This window comes from Sciurus carolinensis, chromosome X (genome assembly GCF_902686445.1).
Source record: "Sciurus carolinensis chromosome X, mSciCar1.2, whole genome shotgun sequence".
Classification (NCBI taxonomy): domain Eukaryota; kingdom Metazoa; phylum Chordata; class Mammalia; order Rodentia; family Sciuridae; genus Sciurus; species Sciurus carolinensis.
In genome coordinates, this window is record NC_062232.1 from 113,125,199 (window position 1) to 113,137,814 (window position 12,616).

Genomic DNA, 12,616 nt, shown 5'->3' on the forward strand with positions numbered 1-12,616 from the left:
CAAAAGGATAAGGGAAGACTAATTTGAAACTCAAGGCTAACACCTGAACTGAATATTGAAAAGTTGCTAGGTCTTACGTAGTCCAAAAAGTTGTAAAGCAGAGTTTTTTAAATATATTTTTTAGTTGTAGGTGTACACAATACCTTTATTTTATTTTTTTAATGTGGTGCCAAGTATTGAACCCATGGCCTCTTGTGTGCTAGGCAGGCACGCTACCACTGAGACACAACCCAAGCCCAAGCAGAATTTTAAGAAGCAAGAAAAGCATGAATAAAGAAACAAAGGCCTTTCATCTACTCCACTTGTCAGAGTAGCTGTAGACAAATAAGTACTCCTTAAGTGGAATAAGATAAAAACTACTCCATATCACTGACGATATATAAAGCTAGCTCTTTAGCAGCTAATATTTATTGAGATCTATGGGTCAGGTACTGTGTTAAGTGCTTTATCTGGATTTTCTCACATCATCCTCATAAATATCCTTGAGAAAGATACTCCCATCATTCTCAGTTTACAGATGAGGAAATTGAGACCCTGAGAATTTGATCTGAAACTCAGGTTTGTGCACAAGTCATTTGGTTCTTTGCATCCCAGTCTAGATTATGTTATTGTGAATATTAGCTCCCCACAAATTTTATCCATATGTAATCTCTTTAGCTTTTCATATTATGATTATAATACTTGAAAGTACTATAGATCTGTCTGATCATATTATTTAACCAATAGCCAAAATAGTGCCCCCCCAAAAAAAGACGATCAAGATCACCAGGGACACAATAGCAAAGCCACTTATTAGTATATGTCCTCACTAAAGTATATGTCTAGGAATGATGTTAATCAGAATGTGGTCTTAGGCAATCCAATGTAAGTGATGAGACACCAAAGTTATAATTTTTTTTTTTTTTACTTTTTACACTTATTAACTGTAGGTCATTGGATCTCAAACTTTTGTGTAGTGTGAACCACATTCTTACCTAGGGAAGTTTGTTAAATATACAGTTACTGAGCCCCATTTCACACTTACACTAGAATCTCTGGGGTAAAGGCTTGGGTTGTTACATTATTAACAAATTTCTACTTGGGAATGGTGGCACATGCTATAGTGCCAGCTACTCTGGAGGCTGAGGCAGGAAAATCAAATCTCAGATACTGCTTGGGCAACTTATCGAGACCCTGTCTCAAAATAAAATTAAAACAGGTAGGGATGTAGGTCAGTGAGAGTGTGCTTCCACAGCATGCATGAGGCCCTGGTCTCAGTCCCCAGTAATACCAAATAAGATAAAGTCCTGAAATTATTCAATTCCATTAAAGTTCCACTTTTACCCATTCTCCATGGTCTTATGCCATTAAACATTTATTCAGTACCTACTATGAACCAGGCAAAAAGTTCTAGGGGCTGGGGATAGAACAGTGAATGACAAAACAAAGCTCCTGCCCTGGTAACACTTCTTTCCAGTCAGGAGATGGATGAAAATCACAAACAAATAAGTAAGAGGTGGTACAACATTGTATTTAAGAGCCTGGGTCCTGGTGATAAAACAAATTGTGTAGACTTGAAACATGGTTCTTCCTTTTCGTAACTGTCTAACCTTAGGCAAGTTACTTAATTGCTCAACAATTTCTTCCTCTGTGAAATGGAACTAAGCATTCCCTCCTAATCCCCTCAGGGCTGTCGTAGGATCTGACAAGGTAACATACTTTCGAAGGATCTGACAAGATAATGTACAAAAAGTAGCGCAGTACAGTAATTGTCCACAGTCTGGGCTAACTCATAATTTTGTAAGCACTAACGCTATGAGGTTTATTTACTTCTCTACTATTGTCCATCAGTATATCAAATTAAGCTCAGTTTCTATGTTTATTCAACATTGAACAGACAATGTTAGGGGGATGTCTATGGATCTGTAAATCACTTCTCTACCTATAATCCCAGAGGCTGGGGAAGCTGAGGCAGGAGGATCCTGAGTTCAAAGCCAGCCATGGGGGGGTGGTGGGGGAAAGCCAGCCTCATCAATTTGGTAAGGCCCTAAGCAACTTAGCCAGACCCTATTTCTCTCTCTCTCTCTCTCTCTCTCTTTTTTTTTTTTTTTTTTTTTTTTTTTTTTTTTTGCGGTGCTGGGGATTGAACCCAGGGCCTTGTGCATGCGAGGCAAGCACTCTACCAACTGAGCTATCTCCCCAGCCTCCAGACCCCATTTCTTAATAAAAAAAAATATTTAAAAAGGGTTGGGAATGTGGCATGTGGCTCAGTGTATAAGCACCACTAGGTTCAATTCCCAGTACCAAAATAAATAAATAAATAAAAATTATTCTTCCATCAGAGATGCTTGTTTCCTGGGCAGCAAGCTATATATACCCAACCTCAAATTGCCAGACACAGAAAAGATCTCAACAATGTCTACTGGGACTCCTACCTCCTCAATCAGGCATCTGAGTAGCTCCATAGCCTGGATAGAGTTAGGAATGCTAAAGCCTCACCAATATCCAGTGAAAGATTGAAAATAACCAAAACTAAGGAGAATAACATAGGGTCAAATGATGAGAGCCAACTCTAGTGGAGAGGTCAACTAGATGATATGAAATAAGGATACAAACAAAAATAACAGTTCATATTTGTTAGGGCAAAAACATTCACATACATCATTTTCTGTCTTCATGCCCCATAACAACCTTGGGAAATATTGTTATTGACCAATGTGTAAATTAAGACTCAGAATACTCAAATGAATAGCCCAGGGCCGGGGATATAGCTCAGTTGGTAGAGTGCTTGCCCTGCACAAGGCCCTGGGTTCAATCCCCAGCACTGCAAAAAAAAAAAAAAAAAAAATAGCCCAAGGTTATTCTGCTAGTGTTAGGTCAACAATTCAAAACCAGTCTTTTTTCTTGCGCTGTATTACATACAAATAAATGCCATTTTCCCCACAAAAGTATTTAAAATACTAATCTGTCAACTTTAAAAATAAAAATAGAAAATAGAGGTTGTGTTCATTATACAAAATGCGAGTAGATTTTAATTGTTTCAATTATGTAGTAACACTCCTTTTTGAAACACTTCTTTTTGAACTTGTCATGGTTACAATTTTACATTTGTTTATATGATTATTCTGTCTCCCCTACTACATCAAAATAAACCATATCCATTTTTACCTACTACATAGTTGGAGATCAATACATATTTGATGAATGAATGGTTGATCCACTGGTGTTGATTATAGCCACAAGGTCATAGGCACGTAGGTGAATTTAGCCCTTGGTTTAGGCAGAAGTAGTAAAAACACTAGTGGTGTCTTGTACAAAGATACTGAAAATGGGTGAACAGGTTACTCAGTTGTCAGAGAGGATGAATTTGTTTGTACTGGACTTGGTGATTTAAGGTCAAGGGTAGGTGTGATATAAAAAGAGCAAATGCAGTAACTAAGCAGTTGTTTATAGAGTAGTGAAAGTCAAGAGATTGTGTCAATTTTCAAAACAAGAATGAAGGACAATTTCTTAACCGTGAGTTCCTTTTCTGTGGTCCTCAACAGATACCTGGGTAGTTTAAGGAGACATATTCCTGGACCCCAGGAAGGGATGCCAGGAGAGGATGCAAAAAATTGTATTTTTAACAAACTCCCCAGGTAATACTCACTTCCAAGGTTTAAGAACTGCTGGAGCTGAGGATGTGGCTCAGTGGTTGAATGTCCCTGGGTTTAATCCCTGGTACCAAAAAAAAAAAAAAGAAGAAGATGGAGAAAAGTTTTTGAATATTGTAAAAAAGATCCAGTGAGGCTGTTTTTTTTTTTTTAATGTCAGCTTTATCACTGCAGTGACTAAAAGGCCTGACAAGAACAATTTTAGAGGAGGAAAAGTTTATTTGGCTCACAGTTTTAGAGGTCTCAGTCAAGTCTCAATCGATAGACAGCTGGCTCCATTCCTCAGGGCTGAAGACATGATGATCAGGAAACAAAAGGGACACTCCACTCACTAGATACAAAAGATATAAAAGATATACCCCAAAGGCATGCCCCCAAAGACCCAACTCCTCCAACCACACCCTACCTGCCTTCTGTTAGCACTCAACTAAACCCTATCAGGGGATCAGTTCACTAATTGGGTTAAGATTCTCATAACCCAAACATTTCACCTCTGAATGCTCTTGCATTGTCTCACACATGAGCTTTTGGGGGACACCTAATATCTAAGCCATAATATTGCACCCCAACCCCCCAAAGTTCATGCTCATCTCACAATCCAAAATACATTCAGTCCATTTCCAACAGTCCCCATAGTCTCAACAGTTTCAAGATTGCCCAAAAGAGTCCAGATCCAAAGTCTCCACTGACTCAAGGCAAACTCTAATTGAGTCCCTGGTGTGAGCACATGGCATCATGATACTCTCTCCAAAAGGTCTGTGTAGCTCTGCCTCTCTGTCTTTGCTGCTTGCAACCCACATGGCCTTTCCGTTGGCTCGTCTCTCCTCAATTCCTGCAGTTTTCCTACAATGATCCTCCATGTTACTGGCATTTCTTAACCTTGGGGGTTTCCACTGCATTTTCGGCTTCCTCCTCACATGTCCATGCATTGCCGGCTCAGGGGCTGCCTGCAGGGACTCAGACCCTGCTGCACTCTGCCTGGCCTCCCAGGCCTTCCTTTGAAATCTCGGTGGAAGTCTCCATGACCCCCTAACTCCAGCATCCTGCAATTCTGCACCACATGGTTGGTGCCCAGGTGTGCCACCATCCTGAGCAGTAGCCAAGCCTCCAGGGACACTGGCTGCAGCAGAGAGCCTGGGTGGTTGAGCCTGTTGCAAAAACTTGCTAGGCTGCCCTGTGCACGCAGGGTGCCCCACTGTTTTCTTCTCAAAGGAATTGTTACTCCCTTGAGCCTGAGATGGGTATGGTCTTGCCAATTCCTGAGATGTCCTCAAGCCATCTTTCTTATTGTCTCCGGGCAAAGTCTTTAGCATTTCTTTAGTTACACTGATGTTTTTAATCGGCAACTTCCTTAGCCCCAGTTTTACACTGGCCTTTCAAGTCCAAATCTTTCTGCTCTGCTTTCTGCTTCTGAGTATAACAATAAAATTGGCTAAAGGCCACCAGCAATATCCAATGCTATGCTGCCTAGAAATTTCTTCCAACAGATTAAGAAGTCCATCACTTTTAAAATCGGCCTCACAGAGTCTCAAGACATGGGCAAAATGCAGACAACTTCTTAGCCAGGATGTAACATGAATGGCCTCCAGTCCAATTTCCAATTGAGTTCTCCTTCTTGAAACCTCATGAGTTCTATCACTGAACACGGTCCTACATGCATTCTAGTCTTCTGAACTCACACCAGAATTGCCCATTAAGTTCCACTTACAACAATTTACAGCTTTTCTAATTTACATTGCTAAACTTTCCAAAATTCCTCCCACAAATTCAAAAAAATTTCAAATGCTTCTGAATCACATGATTGGGTTAGTCACAGCAATGATCCCACTTCTCAGTACCAATTTCTGTTTTAGTCAGCTTTTTCACTCCTGTGACTAAAAGATCTGACAAGTACAATTTTAGAGGAGGAAAAGTTTCTTTGGGGCCTCATGGTTTCAGAGGTCTGAGTCTAGAGAAGCAAGTTCTATTCCTCAGGGCAGGAGGTGGAGTAGAACATCATGGTAGAATAGTGTGGTGGAGGGAGGGGCTCACATGATGATCAAAAAGGGAGGGAGACTCCACTCACCAGATACAAAAAATACACTCCAAAGTCATGCCCGCAATGATCTACCTCTTCTAGTCATACCCTACCTGCCTTCAGTTACCACTCAGTTAATCCCTATCAGGGTATTAATTCTCTAATTGGGTTAAGACTCTCATAACCCAATCATTTTACCTCTGAATGTTCTTGCATTGTTTCACACATGAGCTTTTGGGGGACATCTATTATCTTAACCATAATAGTGGCCTTTCAGCATATTTTTAGTATAATCATGATGACAGAATTCAGATTTTTGGGGACACTGACCAGTCAACTTGAAACAATGCCAGAAACCTCATGATCCCAGAGGTTTGGGTTTCCACCAGATCTCCACATTTTTTATATTTCATCTTTTTGGGTTACCCCTAGATCTCCACAGAGTCCATCAATACTTGAGGTGGACAGAGTCCATCAATTGTTGGGGTATATAAATTTGCAATTCATCTATTGTACTGAAATTATTTTTTGCCTGTTTCTCTTCCTCATTTAGACTGAGAATTTCTTGAAGTTAAGAGCTATTTTCATCTTTTTTTCCAGTCTTACTGAGATATCAGTGATAAGTAAAAACTGTATATATTTAAGTTCTACAACTTGATGTTTTGATAAATAGCCATATCTCATTGCTTTTCAAATCTCCAGAGTCTGGCATAATACAGGAGATATCTGTTAATGCCTAGGGAATGAATGGCTGGAAAGCCATTGGAGGCAAAGGGCACAGTCTAGCAGTCAAAGTAGATGAATCTTACGTTTGAAGTAAAATGAAAGCACAGCAATTGATGCTGCTGGATCAGGGAATAATAGGGAATCTGTTCTTTCAGAGCAAGGAAAGATGCAATTAAAAACAGGTTTAGACTTAGAAAGAAGGAAGGACAACTCTTTCTCTTGAGTTTTGGAGAAAACATGAGAGGGTGGGGTACAAGATGAAGTAGCCCTTTTCCAATAAGTCATGAAGTTAAGGCCTTTGCTGAGAATAAGGTACAAAAGTGGAATCTAGAGCCTAAAGAAAAAGACGACAGGAGTATTGGTTGAAGTGTACTGGTGAATCAATAAGAGATTAATAGATCCCCTGCTGTATTCCTGGGCACTAAGAGCATGTTATCACAATCAGACTTCTGTCTGTAGCCTGTGAACTAGCAGGCTACATCTGTAACTCATGCTGATTGGGAATGGTTACCATACCTGGGGTCTGAAAGTAATTGAAGGCACTGATCTGTCCCTCTCCTGAATTTTCTGCACTTTTCTTTCACATCTAAGTTTAAGAAACTCACTGCAGTGAATCTACTATTGTAGCTATTTGTCTCTTTCTTACTAAACTGTAAATAGTTGAAAACAAGGGCTATAATTTACTCATTTTTGTGTTGTACCTTAGCATAGTGCTTTGTACATAATAGGCAGAAGATTCTGTATGGGGCACTCATCTCTAATACAGTACTTATCACATTATACTATATCTGTTTTCTTGTCGGTCTCCCCTTTAAAACTGAGTTCAAGGGCAAGGAAAGTTATATTGGTTTACATCTCCCTTGTGTTTAGAGCTTAGTTTTGCAAATGTTTGTTGATTCCAATTTTGTCAAAATGACTGCATGGATGAAAGAATGAATAAGAGAGAAAAATGTGAAGATCTGGGAGTAACCCAAAAAGATGACACACTGCACAGGCACTGCATTTTTGTCGCTTACATAATCACCTCTCTCACCCTGACATCAGTAAGCCTGTGAAGCTGGTGGGAAATGATGCTGGGGGACCTGTTTTCACATACACTGCAAATGTTTGGAATACACATTCCAGATCTTCTTATGCAAATCCGGACACTCCCTTTTACTGCACAGAGCTTGGGTAAAAGGGCTGAGGGTTCCTTGCAGCTCAATAACTGATTTGTCCACCCTTATTGTGTACCTATTTGAATGGAATCAATGTTACCCTACTATGGCCACTGTTTTCTTGTAGATTACAATTTAAGGTTGATATTGCAGAGACAAATTGAAAGATTGGTGAAACAATGTAGAAACAGCACTGAATCAAAACTGGAAATCCACATTCACTGCAGGAAAAACAGGTAACTTGAAGGGTATCTTTAAATGTTCACTGGTTAGGGCTTTCTCCTTTTTTTAAATAAGACTGGCTTGCAGGCTGTGAGGCCAATAGAAAATAACAAAAGCTGACCCTTACCTACAGCATACTATGTGCCCTGGCATTAGTCTATGTAAATTACATGTTAACTCATTTCTCACAACCACCTTTTGAGATGGATACCAGTATGATCTCCATTTTGGACAAGACGAATCTGAGGGACAGAGAGGTAATAAATAACATGATCAAGGTCACAAAGCTAGAAGTGACGGGAGCTGAGATTCAAACCCAGTCTGGCTCCTACACACCTAAAAGGAAAGCACTGGTTTAAGCGTTTGGTTCACCTGTGTGAGTTATAAAGAAAAAAACACTTATCTTTTCTGACTATGGTGATCCCAGCATTTATGCAGAGCCTGTTACATGCCAGGGATGCTAATATGCGCTTTAGTTGCATTCTCTCATCCTTTCTCACAATACGCCCCTCAGGTACTATTTTATCCCCATTTTAAAGACAAAAAAAAAAAAAAAAAGATTTAAGGTTCAGAAGTTAAAATGATTCGCCCAAGGATTGAAATGCAGGCAGGCTGATTCCCTACGAGCTTCTCAGTCTTTCCTAGCCACAAAATGAGGCGAACGGAGGACCTCAAAGGGATGCCACGAGAGTACAATGAAATAATGGATGTGAAAAGGCCTCGGTGAACAAGTGCAAGGGATAAGGCCTACCCACATCAATCTCTGTTGAAAACCGGTTACACAGGGCCCCTGTCCAACGGTTTCTAGTCCCAACCCTGCCCCTTCTTCGCCCAACACACAGCGATATCTTTGAATCTCTTTCTCTATCTCCTCGATCCTGCCCCCAAACACTTGGCGGAGCGGCAGAGCGGAGAATAGAAGGTACGCGCGCGAGCAGGAGGCGGAGCCTGCCACCCCGATCCGTACAGGGGGTGCCCATGCACATGCGCCATGGCCCTGCGGCTTCAGCTGCCCCGTCTCTGCGACCAATCAGGGCCCGCGGCGCGCTCGGGACGTATCAACGCTGTGTGGGTCGTGTGCGTGGAAGGGGGGCGACGTAAGGGCGCTCCGCGAGCCCGTCTCTCCTCGAATGAAAGGAAACAACCTCCGGCGACAGAGCCCCGCTCTTAGGCACTGCTGGAGAACCGAGACCGACTTCTTTCTCTTTCCCCTCATTGGCGCTTCCCTCCTGCCGTCCGCCTCTGGGCCCGGCTGGTGAGTACCCACGGAACCCAGGGGCCCCCCATTCTCTGCTCGGCGGGAGAAGACAAGGAGGATGGCGGTGGCCAGGCCGCCGCCCCTGCCCGTTGTTAAGGGGGGGACTCTTGGTGGTCTCGCTTTATTGTCAGGGACCCCAGAAGCGCCGTTCATTGTAGGCACTTGGCAGAGAGGCTGCTGAGAAAGTGCTTTGGAGGTGCGAAGGGAGAGGGTAAGCTTAAGCCTTGACTTCGGGGGAGGGGGCGCAACATTAGAGGAGGGAAAAAACTGGGAATTTTTAGTCTTTGCTGTTGCTTAGGACATATTTGGGAAGAAGGGAGACTCCCAGTTTGGGAAGAGTGAGAGGAAGAATTGTTAGGATGGGAAGAGGGTTAACCTTACGGAATGAGGAAAAACTCCGGGGTGGGGGAATTAGGGGTGAAACTGATGTATAAGGCGAAGCTTGCAGCGAAGACTGTTAGAGGAAGATCTCCTGGGGGAGGGGGCGTCAAGAAAGTGATAGGATGATATTTTCCTGGATTCGTGAGGATTGGAGAAGGACGATTAGGGGACCCTGACTTTACGACTGAAAGGAACCTGCCAAAGTGTTTTAGAGGAAGATAGTTTTGCGAGTTTATCTAGCGCTTGATTAGAGGGAGATCTGGGAGTCTAGTGTGAACTGGGGACTAAATAACGGAGAGGATCCGGTATGTTATGTGTACCATTTTTTATTATATGGATGAACCAGCCCGGTATTCTTTTTGCAATTTCCATTCGCTTCGATGTTCTGCGTGGAAGTTAAAAAAAAAATCTTTTGTTTTTGAATAACCTTTTATTTTCATCTGCTTACTACGTAATATCAGGTCTTATTCATACAGTTCAAATTCTTTCTCTACCCTTGGGTTTGAAACAACTGGAAAATTCCTTTAGTTTCCTTTTGAATAACCGCAAAAAGCAGTGCGAAGCATGTAACAATATCGTGCAACCAAATTCAGGTGCCCTTCCGGTACATCTCTTATTCGTTTATTTCTCTGCACTGTAACTTTCCTGATAGAAATACTGCATCTTTTGAGGATCGCCTTTATATATTTTAACCTGTATATTTCAACTTGCTTGCGTGTGGAATGTTTCAATCTTCTGGAACTGCAGTTTTTGTTTTGTTTTGTTTGTTTTTCTGCGAAAATGCTTTTTCAGATAGGCTTTGGATGAGCTCTCGAGTTGGTTCTTGAACGCTCTCCTTGAGGTTTCAGGTTATTTCTACCTTGGTGCTTCACGGCATCTTGTAAAATCAGAAACATGATTGCTTCCGTCGAATGAGTCTGGCTTTTATATTTTTCAGATATTTAAATTGTGTTTTTCACACAGTTATTATTGCTTCTTTATTTCTGCATTGTAAACATAATGATGTTTTCTTTTACGGAAAAGGTTTCATTGTTGGGTGAACATATCAAACTTTGATCTCTGCATGCCATGAAAAACCTTTTAGACTAAAATTAAAATGCCCTATAGCTGTGGATTATGATGAAACACCCCCCCCCCGTATTGATCCTTGGAATGCCCTTCTTCTACCTAACTAGAGACCACAAATGTGATGACAGCATTAGATAAAAATCTGTATTTTTATGATAAAGACATTTTTGCCAGAAGTCATTGTTTCCATGATGTTTTCCACTTCATGTTTTATAAGGAGGCTGTACAAAAATTAGCAAGATATGCACAGATGCATTATTTGAATTATAGTGGAAAAATCCATTTAGTCATTGCACATTGGGGAAAGTTTTTAATTGGTTTGTTGCACTTTTTGTGTGGTTCTGTTCACTTTACAAATTAAATTTAAACTGATTACATGAAAAATACACTAGAATACTTTTTAAGGGAAAATAAAGTGTACCATTTTTCTCTTTTAGATCTTAAAGTCTTTAATATCAAGAAACTCAGGTTCTCAAAATTAGGATGAAAAATGTACCTGTTTATAAAGTCAAAAAGGCAGAATTTAACATGGATGGAATTTGGGGGGATTCCATTTCCCAATTTTGAGAATAAAAAGTGATTTTCCACTCTAGGAATTTCCTTTATCCTAAGCCAGTTTTATAGCCAGTGCTAGGATTGTATAGAAATTACACATTAAAGATGTCTGTACAGATTAGATTTATAATGTGCCATCCTTTCAACTAGCCTGGATGACCGGGAGAAATGCTGAATACATTACAGTGACTTCAGAGTGCCTATTATTCATTGCATGGTAGTAAAAAAATAATAATTTAGAACCCAAACAGCATATTTTGATGCTGTTTATGAATCTTGACATTTTGTATAGCTAATTCTAAAGATTTGGGCAGCTATATTCTTGATAAAGCAATTGAACACATACTTGCCTGAGCAAATGAAACACACTTCCCCTTTTGTTTCTTTTGTTTCTGTTATGTCCTTTTTTCCCTTTAATCCTGAAAGTATTTGCTGCCTGTTTTCAATCAGTTTCACGGTTTATAGGCAGTGCTATGAATTCCGTACTATTGTAAAGTATCTGATGCCACTTGGAAGACTGAGGTATTTAAAATTATAGATAGCATTAAGAGTTTAATAAATCCATCAAAGCAAAGATTTTCAGGGCCTTTGAAGTTTTGTTAAAAAGGAAACCCTAGATACAAATGAGTGGGATGACATGTTTTCTTTGTGGCTTTATGTTAAATTTTGATTAAGTATCTGAATTTTTATATTGAATAGTGCCAAATGATTTGTAGATACAGTGTTGCTGCTGCTACTACTATTCTTGTTGGTGAACAGATGCTTCTCAGAAAACTACAGTGTAGTGAGTCAGTTTTTTTAATGGTGTTATTAAAATGTTTGAATGTATAGAAAATGGAAAGAATTTGATAAATTAATTTGATAAAGACAGCAGTGTGAGATTTTATTGATTGTGATGATGTATGTTATGGCAACCAGGGGGTCCTGAACTGCTTAGTCCTATTGACTTGGGAAAACACAAATCAAATAACTGATTTTTAAATTTGTTTAGTATTGTTCTAAAAAATCCATGTTGAAAATGACGACCTAAATCTGAAACTTACTGTGTTAGAGCTTTTCTTCCCTTTTTCTGTTTGACTATACTACCTATTATTATAACTTAATCAAATTTAAGGCTCATTCAGAAATTTTTCCTTCCATTACACAATACTCCTAATTTACATATGGAAGTTACTGCACTTAGATTACCAGTGTCAGTTTGTGACTTTAATTAATAAGCAGACTGTAGTAAATTACAATCATATAAGTGGTTTTATAAACATTGGGGTCCTACAGACTGCATTTTTTGATATATGTTATTAGAAACTTAACTTTTTCTTGAAAAAAGAAATAGAATAGCAAAAATCAATTTATTAAAGATCATATACATTTTTTTAACTTGGAAATAATTCAGGTTTTAAAAATAATGTTCCACAGTTATGGTTAAATAAATTTATATTACTTTTATTGTTTTATCAATATGTGGACTTGAAAAAATTGTTCAGTTATAGAATTCTGTTTCCTCTGAATATTTTGTACTTTTCTCAGTAGTTTTTGCTCTGTTCTTATATATATAATTCTTTGTCTCCTTGAAGGGGCACTGAGCCATACTTGAAAAATA

General features: G+C 39.7%; 1 protein-coding gene and 1 pseudogene across 4 annotated transcripts in view; one reads left to right on the forward strand and one right to left on the reverse strand.

Annotated features, from left to right (window-relative positions):
- Nucleotides 1-8,740, reverse strand: part of LOC124971660 (myosin light polypeptide 6-like) — a 46,714-nt pseudogene extending 37,974 nt beyond the window's left edge.
- A 116-nt stretch (nt 8,741-8,856) lies between these two features.
- Nucleotides 8,857-12,616, forward strand: part of Phf6 (PHD finger protein 6) — a 48,451-nt gene continuing 44,691 nt past the window's right edge. For all 4 annotated transcript variants that reach the window (XM_047537042.1, XM_047537044.1, XM_047537045.1 and 1 more), the window contains exon 1: nt 8,857-9,009. The gene's annotated coding sequence lies outside the window, so the exon portion shown is untranslated. The remainder of the gene's footprint in view (nt 9,010-12,616) is intronic.